We start from the raw sequence: 25518 nt of genomic DNA on the forward strand, positions 1-25518 counted from the left end.
GGTATTTCTCAATGACCGGCGCTCCGAGGACACTTCCGACGCCGGAGGGAGGGGTTGTCATTAGCGCTCGGTTTATCAGTTCCTTCCGGTCTCCCCGAGCTCAGCCCTGAGCGCGGCGGGGCCGCGCCTCGGGCGATCTGATGCCTTTATTATGATGTTTAAGTAAGCAGTCGTGTGTGCCAAGTGAGTTTGTAGCCCAACTGTCTCCCCCAAGCCCCACTGGCAGGAATGGAAACCCAAGCTCTCTCGTAATGCAGGGGATGATGCAAACTTAGAAACTGACCCGGCGCCCGGGAATGAGGCCCCCCCCGCCCCGGGCGTGCGGCGGCCCAGTCGGGGCATGAATGGCTGGAGCCGGATTGCATAATCTGCGCGGTATAAATAGCCGGCGGGCGGGCCGCTGACGCTCTCGGTTGTGCCGTTATCGTGCAATGCTTCATCCCCGGTGCCGTTCACTCCCAGGTCGTTTTCTCTTTCAGCTGCAATGCCGGAATTTTAAATAGAGATGAAAGGCCCCTGCCCCCGCCTCCCTCCTCCCCTGAGTTCATGTATTATGAATGAAACGCCAGCCTCGCTGCTTCCTGAGGTGCTCCACTTCAGGTAGGAGAGAGGCTCAATGTCAAGGCAGCTGGCTACCAAAAGTTGGGTGTGTGCGCGCGTTGGGGAGGGACGGAGAGCAGGAAATAATTGACAGACTGGGAAACATTCTTTTCGAGAAAATGTAACCGCTCAGGGTTTGCCTCTGGAGTTTCAGTTTACAACTGTACAAGCCTCAGTCAATTTAAGAATGGATTATGCAAAGGGGCTTTCGACTGCGGCTTGCTCGCCCTCACACCCTAGGCCGCTGTCTGTGGAAAGTGCTATTTCATTCAGAGGAGCTAGTTCCTGCCCTGCCAGGGAGACAGCACACATCCCCTCTCCTGTCTCATCCCCCACTTTAAGATGAGCCCTGAGAACCCTTGAGGGTCTATAAAAAAAGCGAATGCTGGTCACTGTAGCCATTCTCTAGTTCCAGAATCTTGGAAGCCTCAGCGAGGTCCAAAGCTGAGTAGGTTTTAAAACGTATTTTTTTTCCAACTGTTTTTCAAAAATAGGTAGTCATTTTAAAAATTAAAGGATGCAGCAAGTTTTCATCTCATAAATACCAGATTTCAACTTAATTTTTTAACATAAAAATGGCCCATTCTTCACAAATGAATTTCTGACATGTGAAGGGCAATGGTCAAAGTCATGATTTTTTTCATTGGCTACCCATTGCTCCAGTCTGCGTTGAAAGCACCAGGTCTCTATGAGGCAGTGGGGATACAGAGGTGAAGAAACCCAGACTCCTTCCCTCCAGGGATTCGGTCAGCTGGGGCAACAGGCATGTAAAAAACACATGGGGCCACGAGGTAACAACTGTAAAAAATGGAGGAAGCAGAAGAGAAAACAGGGGTCAGGGAAAGGAGGAAAGGATCCTTGAAAGATGCTGGGAGTGCCCTTAGATAATTGGAAGGGAGGGATCTCCGGGATAAAGAGCCGGGTTACCACAAAGGCCCTAGGTGTGAAATAACATTGGGGGTAGGGGGAAGGAGGTGCGGGGAAAGGGTGGAGAAGGGTAGAAGCCAGGTCAGGGAGGTCACACAGGCCTTGCTGAAGAAGGTTACCCTTTATTTTGAAATCATGGAAGCTTTTGTAGTCGATTCACTGCTGATCTTTGTCTAGTCCCAGATCACTGCAGTGGCTCCCAAAGTTATGCAAATGTGGGGCAAGTGGGCATCCATTGTTATGGGATTGGGGCTTCAAACCAAATTCACAAACTGACAGCTCCTAGGCCAGATAAGGCCCCAGACAAGTTTTGTTTTGCCTGTTTTTTGTTTGTTTTTTTTTGTTTTGTTGTTGTTATTTTTTAATCAAGCTAACAGCTTAAAACCAGAATATTTCACATAAAACTCAATATTTTTGGCTCCTCCTGAAAAAAATTAAAGACTTAGCAACTGTGAGTGCCAGATTTCTGCGGGGTAACAGTCAATGGTTGCTGAGTGGAGGCTGCCCTGTCTGTCAGGCTTCTGGTTCCTGGAGGCATTTGAGCTTTTGACCCCTGGCATAACAGGATGTTTTGTGACGGGGTGAAGGCCCCACTCTGAGACCCCAGGCAGGTAGAGCTTGTCCCTGGGTAAAGCAATTTGCATGAGGAACGCTGGGCCTCTTGGGAGGCCAGTCCCCAATCTCCTTACCAAAGACACTGTATTCTACCTAGGTGGGCCAGGCACACTGGATTAGAATGGGCCTACCCACAGCCCGCAGGCAGGGAGCAGTGAGGCTCCTAAAATAACAATGAACACTGATCCCAACTTGGGCTCTGTTTCTAGGGAACCCAACCTAAGAGAACTAGGCTCTCTCCCACCAGAGGAGCTGGAGGGGTTCAAGTGATCAACTGAGCAAATCACCAAATTTGTGGTTTTACAAGTTACATAACCAAATAGTTTAAGCAGGGAATGCTAGACTCAGGTTTTATACTTTAATAGGTTACTCTAGGTTTGAAGGATGGTTTGTTGGGAGCAGAGCAAAGACTGGTGTGGGAGAAATTTTCCTCTTCCGTGACAGAAGTAACAGTGCATGATAAAGCACAGTGACAAGGGCCATGGAAAGAAGTAACCAATTCCAAAGACACAAATGGGGGAGAAATGACTTGGCTTTATGATCTGTTAGATATGGGGGCTCATGGAGAGGTCTAGAATAAATTCCAAGTTTCTTTCCCTTTTCCTTGGGAAATTGGGTGTTTTCTGGTCCCTTAACATGATTACGGTAATAAGTGGGGAGTAGGAAGAAGGCTGGGATCACTCAGGATGGAGAGACACAATGGGCAGTTGCTGCCACACAAGTCTGGGACTCACACAGTAGGTCAGGGACTGAGGGATATAGATAGGACAAGACCGAGTGCAGCAGATCCTGGAGGTGGAGATGGGGAGACAGTTCCCCGAATACATCATTTGAGCAACTGGATTCAATCTTGCCTGAAGCCTGAGGATGATCTGGACTTTCAAGATGTAAAAGCCAATATATTGTTTTTTGCTTGAGCTAGGTTGAGTTGGGCTTTTGTCAGTTGAAGCCCCCAACATTCTAACCAACAAAGTAGAAAACCATACTTTGGATAGTGAAAAAGATTGAGAGGAACTAAGGAATGGAACATAAGGGGAATTTTAGAATGTGTGTTTGCAATTTAACACAGGGACATCTGGGGTCTTTGCCAGGGAGTTTCATAGAGACTTTGATTTACTAGAACAAACTTCTCCCAGGAAGTTAGTCAACACTTTATGGGTTGCACTGTCCTCTCTTTTCAGTCTCAGCATCCTACCATCGCTACCTTAATTCACGTGTTCACCTCCCTTCTCACTCCTAAAAACATACCTCATTTTTACTACCTTTATTTCCCATCCCTTCTGTAAAGACCAAAGCTAGGGAAAGAAGCTTAATAATATAAGAGAATCAGAGCTTTTAGAATAGGAAGAAAATGGGCTGGGCGCGGTGGCTCACGCATGTAATCCCAGCACTTTGGAGGCTAAGGTGGGTGGATCACAAGGTCAGGAGATAGAGACCATCCTGGCAAACACAGTGAAACCCCATCTCTACTAAAAAATACAAAAAATTAGCCGGGTGTGGTGGCGGGCGCCTGTAGTCACAGCTCCTTGGGAGGCTGAGACAGGAGAATGGTGTGAACCCAGGAGGTGGAGCTTGCAGTGAGCAGAGATCCCACCACTGCACTCCAGCCTGGGTGACAGAGCGAGACTCTGTCTAAAAAAAAAAATAGAAGAAAATGAAGGATCATATATTGTGGAAACTCTGACTTCAGTAAATCAAACATCTTACCCAAGCTTTTTGGAATGGAGAAATATTAAGGAAGAAAACAAAATACAATATGATATGGTCCCTGTATCTGTTAGCTTTTGGTGTATAACAAATCACCACAAAATCTAGTGGCTTAAAATGATGAACATTTTACTGTTTCTCGTGAGTCTCTGGTCTGGGCTGGCTCAGCTAGGGCTGGATGGTCTAGGATGGCCTTGCTGATGTATGTTGTGATTGGCAAGCTGATTGCTCTAGTAGGGCCTGAGGTGGGCCAGCTCATCTCTGCTCCACATGATCTGTTATCCTCCAACAGGCCAGCCTGAACTGCATCACATGGTAGTGGTGGCAGGGTTCCCAGATCAGCAAGAGAGAACAAACCCCAATGTGCATGTACTTCTTAAGCCTCTGCTTGCATCACATTTGTTATTATCCCATTAGCTAAAGAAGTCACACTGTTGGCCGGGCATGGTGGCTCAGGCCTGTAATCCCAGCATTTTGGGAGGCCGAGACTGGTGGATCATATGAGTTCAGGAGTTCAAGACCAGCCTGGCCAACATGGTGAAACCCTGTCTCTACTAAAAATATAAAAAATTAGCTGGGCGTGGTGGCACGCACCTGTAATCCCAGCTACTCGGGAGGCTGAGGCAGGAAAACCGCTGGAACCTGGGAGGCAAAGGTTGCAGTGAGCTGAGATCATGCCATTGCACTCCAGCCTGGGTGACAAGAACGAAACTCCATCTCAAAAAAAAAAAAAAAAAAAGAAAAGAAAAAAAGAAGTCACACAGTCAATCCAGAGTCAAGGAGTAGTGAAATAGATTCTCCCTGTTGATGAGAAGAATAGCAAAGTCATATCACAAAGGATATGCATATAAGATGAGAGGAATTTGTAGTCAACTTAATAATCTACTTCAACCTCTAACCCAAATTTTACAACGTGGAAAAGGATATTTGTTTTTTGTTTTTGTTTTTGGTGGGTTTTTTTGTTTGTTTGTTTGTTTTTTTGAGATGGAGTCTTGCTTTGTCATCTAGGCTGGATGGAGTGCAGTGGTGTGATCTCAGCTCACTGCAACCTCCACCTCCTGGGTTCATGCAATTCTCCTGCCTCAGCCTCCCAAGTAACTGGGATTACAGGCATGCACCACCATGCCCAGCTAATTTTATTTTTAGTAGAGATGAGGTTTCACTATGTTGGCCAGGCTGGTCTTGAACTCCTGGTCTCAAGTGACCCACCTGCCTTGGCCTCCCAAAGTGCTGGAATTACAGGCATGAGCCACCATGCCTGGCCTGTTGTGGCTTTTTTTTTTTTGAGACAGGGTCTTGCTGTGTCACCCAGGCTAGAGTGCGGTGGTGCGATCTGGCTCACTGCAACCTCAACCCAGGCTCAAGTGATCTTCCCACCTCAGTATCCCTAGTGACTGGGACTATAGGGGGTCACCATCATGCCTAGTTAATTTTTTAAATTTTTAGTACAGACGAAATCTTGCTATGTGGTCCAGGCTGGTCTTGAACTCCTGAGATCAAACAATACTCCTGCCTTGGTCTCCCAGTGTTGGGATACAGGTGTAAGCCACCTTGCCCAGCCAGGATATTTGTAATAATAATATACATTTATCTCGCATATGATATATTGTATTCTTACATATACAAATATAAAATATAAACATGATACATATGTAAGTACATGTATCATGTATTTACAATAAGTATATTTTTATATAGATACACTATTTCTATATAGGAGTACTGTTGATGAAATTCACTTTTCCCTTTACAGTCCCTGATTTGTCCAATAGAATTTAATGTGAACCACAAATCCAAGCCATATAAATATCCCTGAGTCAGTCTTTGGAAACCTAAAAGCAAGTCTTCATTTTCTCCTTTGTGAATGAGTTACAACAATCATAAGCAACACTGCCTCCCACCAGCATAATTAGCAGTGGGTGCCAAAGGTGTATCCAGCATTATTCCAACAAAGTCACCTTGATTATAAAATTTGGACTCTTGAGTTCCCGAGTTATGGTTTGGTGTTACTCTATCTGTGTGATCATAATTGAGTTACTAAAAGCAGTAACTAAAACTGCTTAATGTTTAGTAGATTTGTGCATGCTATAAAATTATTCTCAATTACTTTAATGAATCAAGAAAGAGTCCTTACAAACTTCTTATACTTGCCCTTCTCTGTCAGCTTGAAAATCCTATTTCTGTTATGCTTACATCTTAAAATAGGTATGTTCCTGAAGAGATCTGGGCAATTAAAATGTTTGTAAACCAAAGCACATTTTAAAAACACTAGGGAAGCTTAACTATTTAGGGTTACTTTAGATTGGATAATTTGGAAAAGCAAATAATCATTCCTGAATTTGTTCATAGAACTCATATCTTATGTATAGTTTTGGGATTAAAGCAAGGCTCACCTGTGTGCCTTTTTGATGATGACAGAGGTGGTACTTATAGTGATGATGGTAGTGGTGGTGATGATGGTGTTGAGAAATAGCAGTGGAGATGGTGATGGGAAGGGTGAGGATGGTGATAGTGGTAAAGGTGATGTTGGTGGAGATAGTGAGGATGATTTTGGAAATGATGGTGGTGGAAGGATCTGAGATAGACACTTTTAGTTTGCTGCAGTGGTTTCCCTGTGGTCCGTCTACCAGATTTCAGGCTATACAGATAGCTAGGGCAAATGCATTAGAAAAAGGAATAGAAGGCCGGGCAAGGTGGCTCAAGTCTGTAATCCCAGCACTTTGGGAGGCCAAGGTGGGTGGATCACGAGGTCAGGAGATCAAGACCATCCTGGCCAACAAGGTGAAACCCTGTCTCTACTAAAATACAAAAAAAAAAAAAAAAAAAAAAAAAAATTAACCGGGTGTGGTGGTGCATGCCTGTAGTCCCAGCTACTCGGGAGGCTGAAGCAGGGGAATCGCTTGAAGCCGGGAGGGAGAGGTTGCAGTGAGCCAAGATCACGCCATTACACTCCAGCGTGGAAACTGAGTGAGACTCTGTTAAGAAGAAAAAAAAAAAAGAATAGAAAAACAGCAAGTCGCAGAAAAGAAGAAAAACAGGTAAAGTATATGATGACATTCCCGCTAGGCCAGAGTTCCCCAGAATGCCAGGAGAGGCAACCAAGTACTCTTCCTTCAGGCCTCATTTGGATATCACTTCCTCCAGGAAGGCTTCTCTCATCTCACCTCAACTCTCCAATTACAAGGCTTGTACACCCTCTCCTCTGTCCCAGTCCTCTCCATACCTTTTGGTAATTGCTCTTCTACATTTCCTTCCTACTAGATTGTAAGCTTACTGAGGGCAGGGAACACATCTTATTCTCTCTTATTCAATCTTGAGCCACTATGGCACATAGTGCATGCCCTGTGATGCTTACTGAGTAAGTGAATGACAAGCCAGCACAACTTGCCTTCTTCTTTCCCTGTAAAAGTGTATTTTGCTCCAAGGCATCAGAGAAAGTATCCTGAATGACTTCTGGAGTGTTCTTGCCCAAGGCCCTGGGCTTGCTCCTGTCAGATAACAGGCTGGGAAGGTGCTCCAGCTGATTTTATAGCATAAAACCATGGAGTACAGTACTAGAGTTCTAAAGGACATTAGGGAACTACCTGTTTTAAGATGAGGAAACTGGGGCCCAGATAAGAAAAGTAACTCAATTATGATCACACAGATAGAGTAACACCAAACCATAACTTGGGAACTCAAGAGTCCAAATTTTATAATCAAGGTGACTTTGTTGGAATAATGCTGGATACACCTTTGGCACCCACTGCTAATTATGCTGGTGGGAGGCAGTGTTGCTTATGATTGTTGTAACTCATTCACAAAGGAGAAAATGAAGACTTGCTTTTAGGTTTCCAAAGACTGTCTCAGGGATATTTATATGGCTTGGATTTGTGGTTCACATTAAATTCTATTGGACACTGCTGGTCTAGGGCAATAATGATGATAATGGTAATCCCCTTCTCTGGGCCAGTTCTTGATTTTCTTCTTTTAACTGAGCATGTTTCTTCTTTTAACTGAGCGTAGTTTTTTCCCTGTGCTTTTCCTTACACTGAACTGTCAGTATGGCGAATAAAATGTAGGAAAATGTCTGCTAGGAACAGACATTTTGGGAAAGATTTGAATCCCTGAGAAAAAGAGAGATGAGTGAGCAGAAATGCCACCACCCACCCCTTCCTGCCTTTAGAAGTTCTTGTGTGAAACAGTGATGCCAGGAGCTACCGGGAGGGGAAAGCCATGGAAGTCAAAGGAAAACTGACCTAGAATCCTGAAATTGTCAAGATAACTGACATAACCAGTCTTGGAAACCACCTATCTCTGGACTTCACATTATGTGAAGTAGTAAGCATTTATTATTTAAGCCACCTTTATTCTGTGTCTTGTTACTTTCAGCCAAACTAAGTGATTCACACAGCATGGCTTCATTGTGTGCATTCCTTGCTCTGCAGGGTTGTAAGTAAATCTCAGTCTTCCAGCAGCGGGTGCCTGGGCTTGGTTTGCCACCTTGCAGAAGAGGACTAAGCAGCAGTTTTTAGACATATCTCTTTGAGATGTCATCTGCTGATATTTGTAGGCTGAGAAATTTTTGGTGCTTTTGTGTAACAACTTAACATTGGGCAATCTACAAAAATGTAAAAACCTCTAGCCTATGTATGCTTACAAGCATGTGTTATATGCTTGTAACATATTGTTGCTTTACAAAACTCAGTGGTTTTGTTCCATTGTTATTTGTGATTATAAAATAACATAAGCCTTAATTAAAAAAAATAAATAAGTAAAAGCCAAGTGCAGTGACACACATCTGCAGTCCCAGCCACTCAGGAAGCCGAGGCAGGAAGATTGCTTGAGCTCAGGAGTTCGAGACTAGCTGGGCAACATAGCAAGACCCTGTCTCAATTTTAAAAAAAGAAAAGTAAAAAGAAATGTAAGCCTTGTTCACTGTATAAACAGTTAAAAGTGTAAAAAAGTATCGAGAAAAGAATAATATCCCAGTAATCTCACCACTCAGATATAACCCTTGCTAATGGTTCTGACTTTCCTTTCCTCTCCTCCCCGCTCCTCCCCCCTCCTCTCCTTTTTTTCTTTTTTCTTTCCTGATGGAATCTTGCTCTGTCACCCAGGCTGGAGTGCAGTGGCGCGATCTCAGCTCACTGCAAGCTCTGCCTCCCAGGTTCACACTGTTCTCCTGCCTCAGCCTCCCGAGTAGCTGGGACTACAGGCACCCGCCACCTCGCCCGGCTAATTTTTTATTTTTAGTAGAGACATGGTGTCACCCTGTTAGCCAGGATGGTCTTGATCTCCTGACCTCGTGATCCGCCCGCCTCGCCCTCCCAAAGTGCTGGGATTACAGGCATGAGCCACCGTGCCCGGCCTCTTTTTTTTTTTTTTTTGAAGAAGTTTCGCTCTGGGCCGGGCGCGGTGGCTCACGCCTGTAATCCCAGCACTTTGGGAGGCCGAGGCGGGCGGATCACAAGGTCAGGAGATCGAGACCACGGTGAAACCCCGTCTCTACTAAAAATACAAAAAAAATTAGCCGGGCGCGGTTGTGGGCGCCTGTAGTCCCAGCTACTCGGGAGGCTGAGGCAGGAGAATGGCGTGAACCCGGGAGGCGGAGCTTGCAGTGAGCCGAGATCGCGCCACTGCACTTCCAGCCTGTGCGACAGAGCGAGACTCCGTCTCAAAAAAAAAAAAAAAAAAAAAAAAAAAAAAAAAAAAAAGAAGTTTCGCTCTGTCGCCAGGCTGGAGGTAGTGGCATGATCTCGGCTCACTGCAACCTCCTCCTCCGGGATTCAAGCCTAAGCCTCCCGAGTAGCTGAGACTACAGGCGCATGCCACCAGGCCCAGCTGATTTTTGTATTTTAGTAGAGACAGGGTTTCATCATGTTGGCCAGGATAGTCTCGATCTCTTGACCTCGTGATCTGCCCACCTCGGCCTCCCAAAGTGCTGGGATTAGAGGCGTGAGCCACCGCGCCCCACCGGGTTTTTCCTTTTTGAGAGAGGGTCTCGGTCTCTCTCCCAGGTTGGCGTGCCATGGCACGATCTTGGCTTACTGCAGCCTCTGCCTCCCGGGATCAAGCTATCCTCTTGCCTCAGCCTTTCAAGTAGCTGGGACTACAGTTGTGTGCCACCATGCCCGGCTAATTTTTGTATTTTTTGAAGAAATGGGTTTTTGCCATGTTGCCCAGGCTGATATTTAACTCCTGGGCTCAAGTGCTCTACCCGCCTTGAACTCCCAAAGTGCTGAGATTACAGGTTTGAGCCACCGTGCCTGGCCATGTTTTTACATTAAAAAAAAAAAAAAAAAAAAAAAATTGGGGGGCTGGGCTCACGCCTGTAATCCCAGCACTTTGGGAGGCTGAGGCAGGTGGATCACCTGAGGTCAGGAGTTCAAGACCAGCCAGACCAACATGGTGAAACCCCATCTCTACTAAAAATACAAAATTTGCCAGGCATGGTGGTGCATGCCTGTAATCCCAGCTACTTGAGAGGCTGAGGCATGAGAATTGCTTGAACCCAGGAGGCGGAGGTTGCAGTGAGCCGAAATCACACCCTTGCACTCCAGCCTGGGCAACAAGAGCGAAACTCCATCTCCAAGATAGAAAAAAAATTAATTTTTAATTTTTGTGGGTATATAGTAGGTGCATATATTTATGGTATACATGAGATATTTTGATACAGACATGCAATGCATAATAATCGCATGGAAGGTGGGATATCCATCCCCTCAAACATGTATCTTTTGTATTATAAACAATCCAATTATACTCTTTTAAGTTCTTTTAAAATGTACAATTAAATTATTATTGACTATAGTCACCCTGTTGTGTTATCAAATAATAGGTCTTATTCATTCTTTCTAACTAATTTTTTTACTCATTAACTATCTCCATCTCACCCCCGCCACCCCCGACTATCCTTCCCAGCCTCTGGTAACCATCCTTCTGCTCTCTGTCTCCATGAGTTCAATTGTTCTGATTTTTGGGATCCCACACATAAGTGAAGACATGCGATGTTTGTCTTTTTGTGCCTGGCTTATTTCACTTAACGATTTTCAGTTCCATCCATGTTGTTGCAAGTAACAGGAGCTCATTTTCTTCTATGGCTGAGTAGCACTCCATTGTGTATATGTACCATATTTTCTTTCTTTCTTTTTTCTGTGTGTGTGTGTGTTTTTTGTTTTTGTTTTTTTTTGAGACAGAGTCTCACTCTATTGCCCGGGCTGGAGTGCAATGGTACGATCTCAGCTCACTGCAACCTCCGCTTCCCAGGTTCAAGTGATTCTCCTGACTCAGCCTCCTGAGTAGCTGGGATTATAGGTATGCACCACCATGCCCGGCTACTTTTTGTATTTTTGGTAGAGACAGGTTTCACCATGTTGGCCAGGCTGGTCTCGAACTCCTGACCTCATGATCTGCCTGCCTTGGCCTCCCAAAGTGCTGAGATTACAGGTGTGAGCCACTATGCCTGGCCTTGTACCATATTTTCTTTATCTATTCATCTGTTAATGGACATGTAGGTTGCTTCCAAATCTTGACTATTGTGAACAGTGCTGCAACAAATATAGGAGTGCAGATAGCGCTTTAATATACTGATTTCCTTTCTTTTGGGTACACATCTAGCAGTGGTATTGCCGGGTCATTTGGTAATTGTATTTTTAGTTTCTTGAGGAACCTCCAAACTGTCCCCATAGTGGCTGTACTAATCTACATTCTCATCAACAGTGTACAGGGGTTCCCTTTTCTTCACACACTCACCAACATTTGTTATTGCCTGTCTTTTGCTTACAAGCTGTTTTAACTGGGAATGAGATGATATCTCATTGTAGTTTTGATTTGCATTTCTCTGATGATCAGTGATGTGATGTTGAGCACCTTTTCTTTTCTTTTCTTTTCTTTTTTTTTTGAGACAGAGTTTCGCTCTTTTTGCCCAGGCTGGAGTACGGTGGCATGATCTTGCTTACTGCAACCTCCACCTCCCAGGGTCAAGTGATTCTCCTGCCTCAGCCTCCTGAGTAGCTGGGATTACAAGTACACACCACCACACCCGGCTAATTTTTGTATTTTAGTGGAGGCGGGGTTTCACCATGTTGGCCAGACTGATCCACTTCAGGTGATCTACCCACCTCAGCCTCCCAAAGTGCTGGGATTAGAGGTGTGAGCCACTGCGCCCAGCTGAGCACCTTTTCATATGCCTGTTTGCCATTTGTATCTCTTCTTCTGATAAATGTTTATTCAAATCTTTTGCCCATTTTTAAATTGTATTATTAGATTTTTTTCCTATAGCATTGTTTGAGTTCCTTATATATTCTGGTTATAAATCCCATCTCTGATGGGTAGTTTGCAAATATTTTCTTCTATTCTCTGGGTTGTCTCTTCACTTTGTTGATTGCTTTCTTTGTTGTGTGGAAGCTTTTAAACTTGATGTGATCCCATTTGTCCATTTTTGCTTTGGTTGCCTGTGCTTGAAGGGTATTACTCAAGAAATGTTTGCCCAGACCAATGTCCTGGAGAGTTCCCCTAATGTTTTCTTGTAGACATTTCATAGTTTGAGGTCTTAGATTTAAGTCTTTAATCCATTTTGATATGATTATTCTATATAGCGAGAGATAGGGATCTAGTTTTATTTTTCTGCATATGGCTATCCAGTTTTCCCAGCACCATTTATTGAAGAGACTGTCTTTTCCCCAGTGGATGTTCTTGGCACCTTTGTTAAAAATGAGTTCACAGTAGGTGTGTGGATTTGTTTCTGGGTTCTCTATTCTGTTCCATATGTCTATGTATCTGTTTTTATGCCAGTACCATGCTGTTTTGGTTACTATAGCTCTGTAGTGTAATTTGAAGTCAGTAATGTGATTCCTCCAGTTATGTTCTTTTTGCTTGGGATAGCTTTGACTATGCTGGGTCTTTTGTGGTTCCATATAAGTTTTAGGATTTTTTTTTTCTATTTCTGTGAAGAATGCCATTGGTATTTTGATAGGAATTACATTGAATCTGCAGATTGCTTTGCACAGTATGGACATTTTAACAATATTGATTCTTTCAATCCATGGACATAGAATATGTTTCCTTTTTTGTGTGTCCTCTTCAATTCCTTTTATCAGTGTTTTGTTGTTTTCATTATAGATATCTTTCGCTTCTTTGGTTAATTCCTAGGTATTTAATTTTATGTGTGGCTATTGTAAATGGGATTACTTTTTTAAATTGCTTTTTAAGATTGCTCACTGTTGGCATGTAGAAATGCTACTGATTTCTGTGTGTTGAGTTTTTCTTTTTCTTTTTCTTTTTTTTTGAGACAGGGTCTGGCTCTGTTGCCCAGGCTAGAGTGCAGTAGTGTGATCTTGACTCACTGGAACCTCTGCTTCCTGGGCTCAAGGCATCCTGCCACCTCAGCCTCCCTAGTAGCTGGGAACACAGGTGTGTGCCACCATGCCTGGCTAATTTTTTGCACATTTTGTAGCGATGTTGTTTCGTCATGTTGCTCAGACTGATCTTGAATTCCTGAGCTCAAGTGATCCACCCACCTCGGCCTCCCAAAGTGCTGGGATTACAGGCATGAGCCACTACTTCTGGCTCTGTGTACATTTGGTATCCTGCAACTTTACTAAATTTGTTGATCAGTTCTTGTTTCTTTTTTTCTTCTTCTTCTTCTTTTTTTTTGAGATGGAGTCTTGCTCTGTTGCCATGCTGGAGTGCAGTGGTGTGATCTTGGCTCACTGCAACCTCCACCTCCTAGGTTCAAGTGATTCTCCTGCCTCAGCCTCCCGAGTAGCTGGGACTACAGGCACACACTACCACGCCCAGCTAATTTTTGTATTTTTAGTAGAGACCGGGTTTTACCATGTTGGCCAGGATGGTCTCGACCTCTTGACCTCGTGATCCACCTACCTTGGCCTCCCAAAGTGCTGGGATTACAGGCGTGAGCCATCGCGCCCAGTGATCAGTTCTAATAGATATTTTTGTGTGTGTGCAGTTGTTAGATTTTTCCAAATATGAGATCATATCATCTGCAAACAAGGATAATTTCAGTTCTTCCTTTCAAATTTGGATGCCTTTTATTTCGTTCTCGTGTCTGATTGCCCTAGCTAGAACTTCCAGTACTAAGTTGAATAGTTGTGGTAAAAATGTGCATTTTTGTTGTGTTCCAGATCATGGAGAAAAGGCTTTTAGTTATTCCCCATTCAGTATGATACTAGCTTTGGGTCCCTGCTAATGTTTTAAGTGTGTATCTTTATAGTCTTTTTCTGTATAGAAAGTATAATTTTAATAAAAATAAGATCATGCTGAACATACTCCTATATAGCCCCTTAAAAGAAAAACAACTCAGTGGTAATATGCAGAGGTCCTAAATGTCTTGGCAGCTATGACTTGACACCTTTCTTTTTTTTTTTTTTTTTTTTTTGAGACGGAGTCTAGCTCTGTTGCCCAGGCTAGAGTGCAGTGGCCGGATCTCAGCTCACTGCAAGCCCCGCCTCCCGGGTTCACGCCATTCTCCTGCCTCAGCCTCCCGAGTAGCTGGGAGTACAGGCGCCCGCCACCTCGCCCGGCTAATTTTTTTTGTATTTTAGTAGAGATGGGGTTTCACCGTGTTAGCCAGGATGGTCTCGATCTCCTGAACTCGTGATCCGCCCGTCTCGGCCTCCCAAAGTGCTGGGATTACAGGCTTGAGCCACCGCGCCCGGCCGACTTGACACCTTTCTCTTTAGTCTTAATGCCACACATGTATAGAGCTTTTCACAGACAAGAAAATAGTTTTAAATACATTATTTTGTTATTTTGTGCCCCCACCATAACCCATCTACACTTCTACAAATAGTGAACTTACTTGCTTAACTGGTTTTCTTTACCAACTAAATCATGAATTTCTGAAGGGGGTGGGGAAAGCAACTATCAAATGACCTAAGTTTTATACCCACATAATTATATCTGTCAGAATGCCAAGTGCATATAAAGTACTCAGTACATATTTATAGAATGCACAAAAATATGCTTGTATAGTTTTGTTTTGTCATGACTGTAATTGTTCTGTTGGTAAATTTACACTACTGTCTCCATTGCAATTCTCATTTCAAGCTAGTTAAGATCACACAATGATTAAAATCACAAAAGAAAGAAAGAAACATTATCACCATCAGCATCATCATATGCTTCACCATTATAAACCCTTTAATGGTTCTGGACTTTAAGGTTCTGCCTATAGGTTCTGCCTGCTAGTTCTAGACGTGAATTTTAAGCATTGAAGTTTTACCCAAATCGGAACAGCTCAAAGATAAGAGGAAACTTCGTCAGATATTCCAATATTTCAATAAGCCTGATATTTTTTGGTGAGCTGATTTAAAAAATTCAGGTAGCAGGCCAAATGTGTTCATTTTTACCTTGATACTTGCCATCATATAATCTCCACTTTCCTATCTCTTCTTCCTCCTTTCCATTTCCTCCTAAACCCATTGCAGACCAGCGCCTGTCCTCACCACTTCACACAAGCTGCTCTTTGGTCAAGTCACTTCATCTGATTGCCAAATCTGCCAGTCTTTCTTCAGTCCTTGGCTTGTCACTTAACAGGGCTGACCACTTCTACTATCTTGAAACTCTTTGATCAGTGACTTCCGTAACCCCAACTTCTGGTTCCTCTTTACCTCTCCATTCATTGATTTATTCAGCAAAAAATTTAACCGAGTACTGGTGTTAGATATTACAGTAAAGGTATGCAATCATATTAATAAAGCTGGTATTAACTGAGTGTCTTACCAAGTGCTAGGCAATGATTCAAAAATTTAAACACTGTATATGTTTACATGTGTGAACTACTTTAATCTCACTAGAACAAGGGACAGCAAACCTTTTCTTTAAGGGCCAGATAGTAAATATTTTCAGCTGTACAGGCCATATGGTCTGTGTTGCAACCACTGAACCCAACCTTTGTAGCATGAATGTGGCCATAGATAATACATAAACTAAAGGGTGTGGCCGTGTACCAATAAAACTTTATAATTGGTCAGGAGCTGTAGATTGCCAACTCCTGCACTAGAATCTATCTAAGTTCCACCAGGGCAGGAATTTTGGTCGGTTTCAATATAGAAAAATAAATGCTCAGTTAATTTTTTTTTTTTTTTTTTTTTTTTTTTTGAGACGGAGTCTTGCTCTGTAGCCCGGGCTGGAGTGCAGTGGCCTGATCTCAGCTCACTGCAAGCTCCGCCTCCCGGGTTCACGCCATTCTCCTGCCTCAGCCTCCCGAGTAGCTAGGACTACAGGCGCCCGCCACCTCGCCCGGCTAGTTTTTTTTTTGTATTTTTAGTAGAGACGGGGTTTCACTGTGTTCACCAGGATGGTCTCGATCTCCTGACCTCGTGATCCACCCGTCTCGGCCTCCCAAAGTGCTGGGATTACAGGCTTGAGCCACCGCGCCCGGCCTATTTCAGTTAATATTTAATGAATAAAGGCTCTCTTTCTAAGATAGGAACTATTTGAATCCCCGTTTTATAAATAAGGCAACCAAAGCACATGGTTAAGTAGCATGGCCAATGTGACCAACTGAATTGGCAAATCCAGGATCAAGACCCACATAGTTTGACATTAGGACTTGTATTCTTAATCACCGTACTGTACAGTGGTGACACAGAGAAGCTTGTCAGCTGTTCTCTTGGAAGTGGGAGTGGGAGCCAGGAGAGGTAATTTTAACTGGATCTTGAAGAATGAAGAATTCACCAGGAAGAAAAGTGAGGAGAGGGAGAGGCTTTGCATTCTAGCATGTGGAAACTGCAGGTATAAGAAATAGATGTCTGATACAACATGGTATTATGAGCAAACTGGCAATAAAGGAAAAACATTGCTTAGGGAATGCACTCAATTTTCAGCAATTCACATGTCTAGACACAGGGTTTGAGGTGGAGAGTGGCAGAGATGGGCTAAAGAAATATGCCGGGGGCCTTGTGTGACATGTGGATGAATTTGGATTTTAACTTGGTGGCAGATGGGCTACTGAAATGTTTTGAGCATGGGAAAGAATGACCATATTTGCATTTTAGGTCAATTTTTAAAATTACATTTTATTTTAAAATTAGATGATACATGCATATTGTACAGCCTTCAAAAGCTGAAAAGGTCTTCTTCCTGCTTGTTTCCACTGCCCAGTTCCGTCTTCCAAAGGTGCCCACTGTTTCCAGTTAGAAAGATGACTTTCGGCCAGGTGCAGTGGCTCATGCCTGTAATCCCAGCACTTTGGGAGCCCAAGGTGGGTGATCACCTGAGGTCGGGAGTTCGAGACCAGCCTGATTAACATGGAGAAGCCCTGTCTCTACTAAAAACACAAAAAATTAGCTGGACGTGGTGGCACATACCTGTAATCCCAGCTACTCGGGAGGCTGAGGCAGGAGAATCACTTGAACCCGGGAGGCGGAGGTTGCAGTGACCCAAGATCATGCCACTGCACTCCAGCCTGGGTGACAGAGCAAGACTCCATCTCTAGGAAAAAAAAAAAAAAAAAGAAAGAAAGATAACTTTCACTATAGTGTGAAGAATGGATCAATCCTGGGGCCATACCAATCTCTTGACAGAAGGTCACAGCTCTCAGATGTCTCCAACTTCCAGTAATACCTCCCTCCTCACCACTTCCGGCCTTGAGATGGTATCTCAGTCACTAGCCTAGAGGGCTGTGCTATCCCTATGGTTCCTCTCCCCATGCAGTCTCACCTTCTAAATGGGATTGCCTCTAAAGGGGTGAAAATTAGTTTGGGGGAGCAAAACAATCTTAGATATGAAAATGGTTTGTTGGCCTCCAAAGCTCAACCCCACTCACCAAAATTTTGTTAAGGGAAATTTAAATGTTTCTCTTTAGGATGAAATGAGACAATGACAAAATGTTGAGCAACACTTCCCTATACCTTTGTAAATAGTTCCTTGACTAGATCCTTTTCAAATGACTCAGGCTGAATGTGCACCTGTTTCCGCCCAGGTACCTAACTGATCCAGGAGATAATGGGATTCAGAGGCTTGGATGGAGGATGGTGATCCATGTGATCATAGAGAAAAGGCGATGTAACATCTTGGGAATAAGTGTGGACTGCTGGGATTAGATCCTGGCTCTGCCATTTACTATTGGCTGTGTGACTTTAACCCCTCGTTGCCTCTGCAAAGTGGGGGATAACAATGGTACCTGTCTCCTGGTTTTGCTCAGGATAGTGCTCAGTGTATGTTAGCTACTACTCAAAGACTCAGATGGTAGAGCATTAAAGGAGGAGGGAGTTTTGCAGGAGGTTGGAAGAGCTAAAGGTTTAGAAGTAGGATTGAGGAATGTGGAGAAGGCCAATACCACTTTCCATGCCCATGGGTTGTGGGGCATGGGAAAATGAGTAGCATCTTTTCCAGAATTCAGCAAGGGAATCATGTTCCTTAGGGATTACAGTCACTTTTCAGTTAAGGCAAGGAATGAGCCAGAGGTTAAAAGTGGAAAGAAGTTTCTATACAATTGAATGAAGGCAGGGCACAGAGGAAAGATCTGGGAAGGAAGAAGGTAGAAGGTGGAGAGGAAGCCCAGAGCAGGATAACAGATTGGAGATTAGGGTAAGGGAGAAGAGACCTCCGGAGGCAGGAGCACTGCACAAGATGGCTGAGGCTGAGCAGAGCAGGAGGTGGTGAACTATGACCGGATCTAGCCAGCTGCTTATTTTTGTATAACTCACAAACTAAGAATAATGTTTACATTTTAAATGGGTTTTTGAAAATGAATTTTAGAATATTTCATGATACATGAAAATGATATGAAGTTCAATGTCAGTGTCCATAAATTGAGCTTGTTTGTATCATAGCCATGCCCTCTCATTTACACATTGTCAATGGCTGCATTCCCTCTACAACAGCAGAAATGAGTAGTTGCAACAGAGATTGTGTGGCCCACACAGTGGAAACTGTTGGCCCTATTGAGCCCTTTTTAGAAGTTTGTTAGCCGGGCACAGTGGCTCATGCCACTTGTAATCCCAGCACTTTGGGAGGCTGGGATGGGCAGATTGCTTGAGCTCGGGAGTTTGGGACCAACCTGGGTAACATGGCAAAATCCCATCTCTGAAAAAAAAAAAGAAAAAAAAATTAGCCAGGCATATCAGTGTGCACCTGTAGTCCTAGCTACTCAGGAGGCTGAGGTGAGAGGATCGCTTGAGCCCAGGCGGTAGAGGTTGTAGTGAGCCTTGTGTTCGTACCATTGCATTCCACCTTGTCTCAAAAATAAAAATAAAAAAGGAAATTTTGCTGGCCCCTGTTCTAGCACATCATTCATAGTCTGCAATACGAATGGCACCTCCAGGAGTTGTGCAACACAGATGACCTGGCTCTAGGAGCATTCAGTTTGGATAGTGATAAAGGATTACAGTGAGGAGAAGAATGGATGGAATTAAATGGCCTCAAGGCTCTTTTTGGAATGTTTGCACAAAGTTGTTTTGTTAGAACAAAGCAAGGCTGTCAGCCTGGATTCAAGCCACCACCTCTTGGCTGATGAGGAGCTAGGTGTGGTAGACACTTCCGGTTGCCCATGCAATTTTTGTTTCTCCTTTTGTTCCTTATTAACAGAAGGATGATTTTATCAAGGTAGCAATGTACCCTGTTAAAAATAATAATCTCAATAAGAAAAGTCCCCAAAGAATGATGGGGACATGTCAATAGGACACAGAGCCAGCTTAAAGGGGTTCCTAGTGGTTAATCTGGGACAATTCCATGTTAAAATAAATTATGATAGTAATGGGTTGTCACCCATCAAATAGAATAAAAATATTTGAGTCCATACGGAAATAAATGAGTAAGTGGAGAAAGGAAAGCTTTCCGTATGGTACAAGGCAAACTAATAGATATAGAAGGAAAGACAGAATTAGAAAATTACCATCTTATTGTTTCAGGCAAGACTTATCAATGGATGCTAAAACTAGTGGGTGAAGGTTTGATGAGAAACATGATATTTATATCATCTCAAAGCCTCTCCTCACAGATTCTTGTTAATTTCAAAGGGTAAAATAGGAACTTTATAGTAGAGAAATCTGACAGACACGACCTTACCACCTTAACCAAGTGATCAAAGCTAATATCATTAGTAATAGAACAAGTCAAAATAGGGTACCTTCTGCTATGATGCGTCGAGAAGGATGCAGCATCACTTCTGTGGTATTCTAGCCAAAAATACCTAACCTGAATCACGAGGAACTGTCAGACAAACCCAAATAAGGGATGTTCTGCAAAGTAACTGGCCTTTGGTTTTCAAAAATACCAACAACATGAAAGGCAAAAACATATTGAGGAACTGTTTCATATTAAAGTAGACTAAAGCAACATGACAACGAAATGCAATGTTTGCTCCTGGATTGGTTCCTGGACCAGAAAAAAAGCTTTTTCTTTGCTACAAAGGACATTAGTGGGACAATTGGCAAAAGCTGTAGATTAAATCATAGCATTATATCCATGTTAATATTCTGATTTGGATCATTGTACTGTGGTTATGTAAGAGAAAGTCTTTATTTTTAGGAAACACATACCAAACTAGAAGTAAATGAGCATCACGCATGCATGAGAGAGAGAGAAAAAAAAATGATAAAGTAATTGTGGTAAATGTTAGTATTGGGAAATTTTGGGTGAAAAAATACAGGAATTCTTTGTACTACTTTCGCAAATTTTGTCTGTTTGAAATCATTCCAAAGCAAAAAGTTTTCAAAATACTCATTTTCCCCAGGTACTCCTGCAGGGAGATATTTGTATTCCCAATCCTGTCCAATGGGTTGTAGTTTTTAGTCTAATGAATCGGGCTTATCAGAAAATCATTGTTTTTCCTCATAAAAGGGGAGAGACTTGGCAAATGCCTTTTGCCCTTTGTCCTTCCCCTTCCTGCTTGGAATAAGAGCTTGATACCTGGATGTGGAGCGATCATCTATGATTATGAGGACAGAAGGAGCTGGAAGTAGCACGGGTCTTGATGGCTTCTTTGGGCATCAGCCTTGGACTGCCTGCCTCTGGATAAGAAGTCTGTTAGTCCACTGTAGTCAGGTTCCTGTTATATATAGTCAAATCCAACTCCAACTGAGCTAGACTGTCTAAGGCTCCCAATGGTATTTACAGTTTTGAGTTTGTGTGGCTTGACTCCTCAATCTCCTTCACAGGCAGCTGCTTCTGGCTGCCCCTCACGTGTGGGTGTTCTGCAAGTTTGGGTCCTCGGCCTTCTCCTCCCTCTGTGGTCTACATGGGCTGCCTCATCCACTCCCACTTACATTTAGACTCTGATGATTCTAAATTACCATCTTCACTTAGGATTTTCTCCTGGTTTGCAGAATACGTATTCAGCTACCTAGTGGATGTCTATGCCTATGGTCCATATTCACTTCAACAGTTACAAAGCTAAATTGCCTTTCAGCTACACACACACACAATCACGCACACATCCAGCCCACAATGTAACCATTTTCCCAAGCCAGAAAGGCAGGAGTCATCATCCTCTCTTCTTCCTACTTTCTTACCCCCTACATGCAATTAGTCATCCAGATCTTGATGACTCTACCTCCTGAGTAGTTTCCAAATCCATCTCCTCTTCTCCATTCCCATCAGGTAGATCTGTCACTGGTATTTTTTATTAACGTTTTAAACAGTCTCCCTGTCTCTGTCCTTTGTTCCCCTAACAAACTGCCATCCATTATTTTCCAACATGCGAATATGATCACCATACTCTCCTATGTAAAAATTTCCTACCACTTCAACTGCTAATGGTAATTCCTGCCCCCCCGCCACTCCAATTCCTACTATGGCGTAACAATGCTCATAGGATAACCTCTTGGCTGCCCTTCTGTGCCATTTCTCAGTGAAGGAAGGACTGTTGACTGCCCCTGGCTGGTTTATTGTATTCTCAGGAGGCAAATTCTCCCAAGTCTCCATAAACCAGTGATCTTCCTTTGGCCCCAACTGTCTCTTACCACAGCAAGCTGTACCTCACTTTATTCCAGGCCAAAAGACCTGCAGTGTTCTTTTACTTGTCACGAAAATAAATTTTATACATTGATCAAAACGAAGTGTTCAGGCCACTGTGTGTGATAAGTGAGGGTTGAACACTGCCTGAATCCAACAGACACTATTCATACTACACTTGATCTTAACCAAAAGGCGAAAAGCGATAACAAATACCATTCATACGATGAAATTTTAATCAGTTTGTGGTAGCCCAGGTAGGCAAGCTCCAGGAATGTTTATAATGCGACCTGGCCCCACATTATTGGTCTCCTGTCTTGGCTGCTTTTGAGTTAAACAATCCTGGGCTCCTGGGACTGATTCCCACACTTCCTGAGGCAAGCTGCTGGGGTTAGGGTGGAATGTGTGATTAAGAATCTTTAGCCACAGAGCAGGAAACAAGGGTACCCAGCTTTGGAGGCACCAGCCATTCACCTTTTCCCTTAATAACCTTCCCCATCCTGTTCTAGCAATATACTTTTTTCTTTTCTTTTCTTTTCTTTTTTTTTTTTTTTTTTTTGAGACGGAGTCTCGCTCTGTCGCCCAGGCTGGAGTGCAGTGGCCCGATCTCGGCTCACTGCAAGCTCCGCCTCCGGGTTCACGCCATTCTCCTGCCTCAGCCGCCCGAGCATCTGGGACTACAGGTGCCCGCCACCACACCCGGCTAATTTTTTGTATTTTTAGTAGAGACGGGGTTTCACCGTGTTAGCCAGGATGGTCTCAATCTCCTGACCTCGTGATCCACCTGCCTCGGCCTCCCAAAGTGCTGGGATTATAGGCATGAGCCACCATGCCGGCCTACTTTTTTTAAAAATCCAGATCAAATGGAACCCATTAAAGGCAGAGTTAGACATTCCTCCTATGAGCAGAGTTAGACAGTCCTGCTAGAGCTTCTGTGGTATTTATCACACTCTGATACAATTATGTGTTTGCGTGTCAGTTTCCCAGCATTTGATTTCTTTTAATAGCATCCAAATGCAAATCTTACCTTTTTTGTTTGTCCTTCTATCAGCATACAATAGAGCCTGACATAGAGAATAATCAGTAAGTATCTATTGATTGATTAAATGAATTGATTTTTTTTGTTTTTTTTTTTTTTTGGTTCCAGGTAGAGTGTAGTGGAAAGAGCCTAGACCCTGGTACTATTCCCACTTCCTCTGCTAACTTGCTATGTGACCATAGTCTCTCAGCAGCTCCTTCACCTCATCAATGAAGTGGAGTCAGTACCACCCACTTTAGAATAATTTTGAAGATTAATCTTTTGAAGATTAAAAGTTAATGATCATTTATCCGTTCAATTGTAGGGATATGCTGAATGCTTCTTATGAGCCAGGCACTGTGGTAGGTACTAAGGCTATAACATTGTCTTTTCCTTATAAAGCTTTTCAATCTAGCAGGAAAGACAAGTAATTAAGCATCTACAATAAGATATAGTGAAAATTGGAATAGGAGAAGACCAAGGTGCTATGGGAACATACAATAGGGGGCCCAACTTAATCGAGGGGTTAGGAAGGACCTCCCCAAATGGTATGAAAGAACTGTAAAGTACTATACTCATGTCAGGTAGGATGTTATTACTATAGTAGAGACTGCCCTTGAGCTCATAGGAGGAAGCCATCACACTGTGGAGAGTGAGGCTTCCTGGAAAAATGGAGTGTTGAGCTGGACTCAACTTCCTTTGATGTTGCTGAACAATCTTCATTAGGAAGATGTGCCCTTCGAATGGTGTTTCCAGGATCAGAGATGGATCTGTCTTCATCTGTCCATACCCCAACTCACCTTGTTGCTGTGAGAAACTGAGCCCTCCAGTTCAAGAATATAAACCACAGAGAGGGGACTACTGAAGGGAAATCTAAAAGGCAGTGATGTTTCTAGGCAAGGCATCTATGGAAAGCTGACTTCCGCCTTCAAATGCATCTGGAATCCAACCACCTCTCACCACCTCCTCTGTAACCCCCTGTCTAGACCACTCTCATTGGTCACTAGGCTTCAGAGACCTTCAGACTGGTCCTCCTGTTTCCACCCATGCCCTCTTAGAATTTCTTCATGCATATTCCAGCTCCAAATGTCTGTGTTCCTGCTTTGGGCACATTGAGGTGAAGAAGACCAGTGATTTGCCAAGGAAAGAAGGGCTTGTCTGAAAGAGTCGGGAAGGAAATTTATGCTCCCTTAGAGGATGAGAAAACAGGGGTAGGGGCTGCCCACCTACTCCTCAGTATCAACCTGTAGTAGGTAAATAAACAACACCAAATAAGTCTTCCTCTGTTGTTTTTGTATTAAAGGATTTTCAGATAAGCCACTGCTCCTTGACCCTTTCCCAGCCTCCCCTCCTCCACATTTCTCAGACATTCCTTAAGTTGTCTCCTGGCTACAAACATCCCATCTCTCTGCCCCCTCATCTCTTTCCTAGCCTTTTCCTGACTCACCCTTCACAGTCTCTTCCAGCAGTGCACGAACATCCTCTTGCCTATCAAAGTCAACTTCCAAACAGTCATCATGGTGCACCAGACTGGAGGAAGGAGGAGAGGAGCCAGCACCCTCTTTGGTCAGCTCCTGAGTATGCTGAATGGACACTCAGTGTGGGTTTGCAGGGAGGATTTTTAACTAGGCCCAGGATTCAGACAGGGCTATGTCCTGCAAGGATGATCTATTTCAGGTTGTGGCATTTTTCTTTTTTCCTTTTTTTGAGACGGAGTCTCGCTTTGTCGCCCAGGCTGGAGTGCAGTGGTGTGATAATGACTCACTGCATCCTCTGCCTCCCAGGTTCAAGTGATTCTCCTGCCTCAGTCTCCCAAGTAGCTGGGATTACAGGCATGTGCCACCACACCTGGCTAATTTTTTGTATTTTTAGTAGATACCAGGTTTCATTGTGTTAGCCAAGATGGTCTCGATCTCCTGATCTCGTGATCCACTCACCTTGGCCTCCCAAAGTGCTGCGATTATAAGGATGATCCACCGCGCCCGGCCAGTTATGGCATTTTTCAAATGACAGCAAAGTAAGGGACAGAGACACCATCCTTGCCAAAACCTTCATTTTTTTCTTGCCCCCAATTTTTATTCTGAAAATATTTCAAATCTACAGTTAAGCTGAAAGAAAAACCCCACAAAATTAATATATTCTTCACCTAGATTCAGCAACTGTTAACATTTGCTTTCTCTGTCTCCGTTTTTTTCCCTCTTCCTCTTACGAGATAGCTGTCTGCCTGTCTATGTATGCATGTATCCATCCATTTCTATAAACACACATATGACACACAATGTGACAAACCCTTTGAAAGTAAATTGCAGCGAACTTGACATATCATCTTAAACACTCTATCATGCATTTCCGAAGAATAAGGCCATTATTTTTCCGACGTAGCGTGATATGATCATCACACTTACAAGATTTAACATTAGTGCAATAATACTACTACCTAAAATATAGTCCAGACTTTTGTAGTTGTCCCGAAAATGTCTTTGAACACTCCCCCTGCCACCCTCAAATCCAATGAAAGATCAATAATATCTTATTTTAGCCTAGAAACTTCCAGGGCAATACCAAGTTTGTGGGAGGCAATATGGTTCCCAGAAACAGGGCTTTGTAGCTGTATACAATTGGGTTCAAATGTCAGGTTTTTCCCAGCTATGTGCCCATGGACAATTATTTCACTTTCTCACCTCAGTTTCTTCATATAATGGGAATGCTGTTACCCAGTCTAAAGATTTTGTAAGGATGAAGAAGATGTA

The 25518-nt window shown here is 43.4% G+C and overlaps 1 long non-coding RNA gene across 1 annotated transcript in view; it reads left to right on the top strand.

The window, feature by feature from the left end:
* The first annotated feature begins 213 nt into the window (after positions 1-213).
* LOC139357882 (uncharacterized) overlaps positions 214-25518 on the top strand; it is a 75631-nt gene continuing 50326 nt past the window's right edge. The window contains exon 1 of the long non-coding RNA XR_011611828.1: positions 214-600. This is a non-coding gene — a long non-coding RNA (uncharacterized lncRNA). The remainder of the gene's footprint in view (positions 601-25518) is intronic.

The sequence above is a fragment of the Macaca nemestrina genome, chromosome 13, assembly GCF_043159975.1.
Source record: "Macaca nemestrina isolate mMacNem1 chromosome 13, mMacNem.hap1, whole genome shotgun sequence".
Classification (NCBI taxonomy): domain Eukaryota; kingdom Metazoa; phylum Chordata; class Mammalia; order Primates; family Cercopithecidae; genus Macaca; species Macaca nemestrina.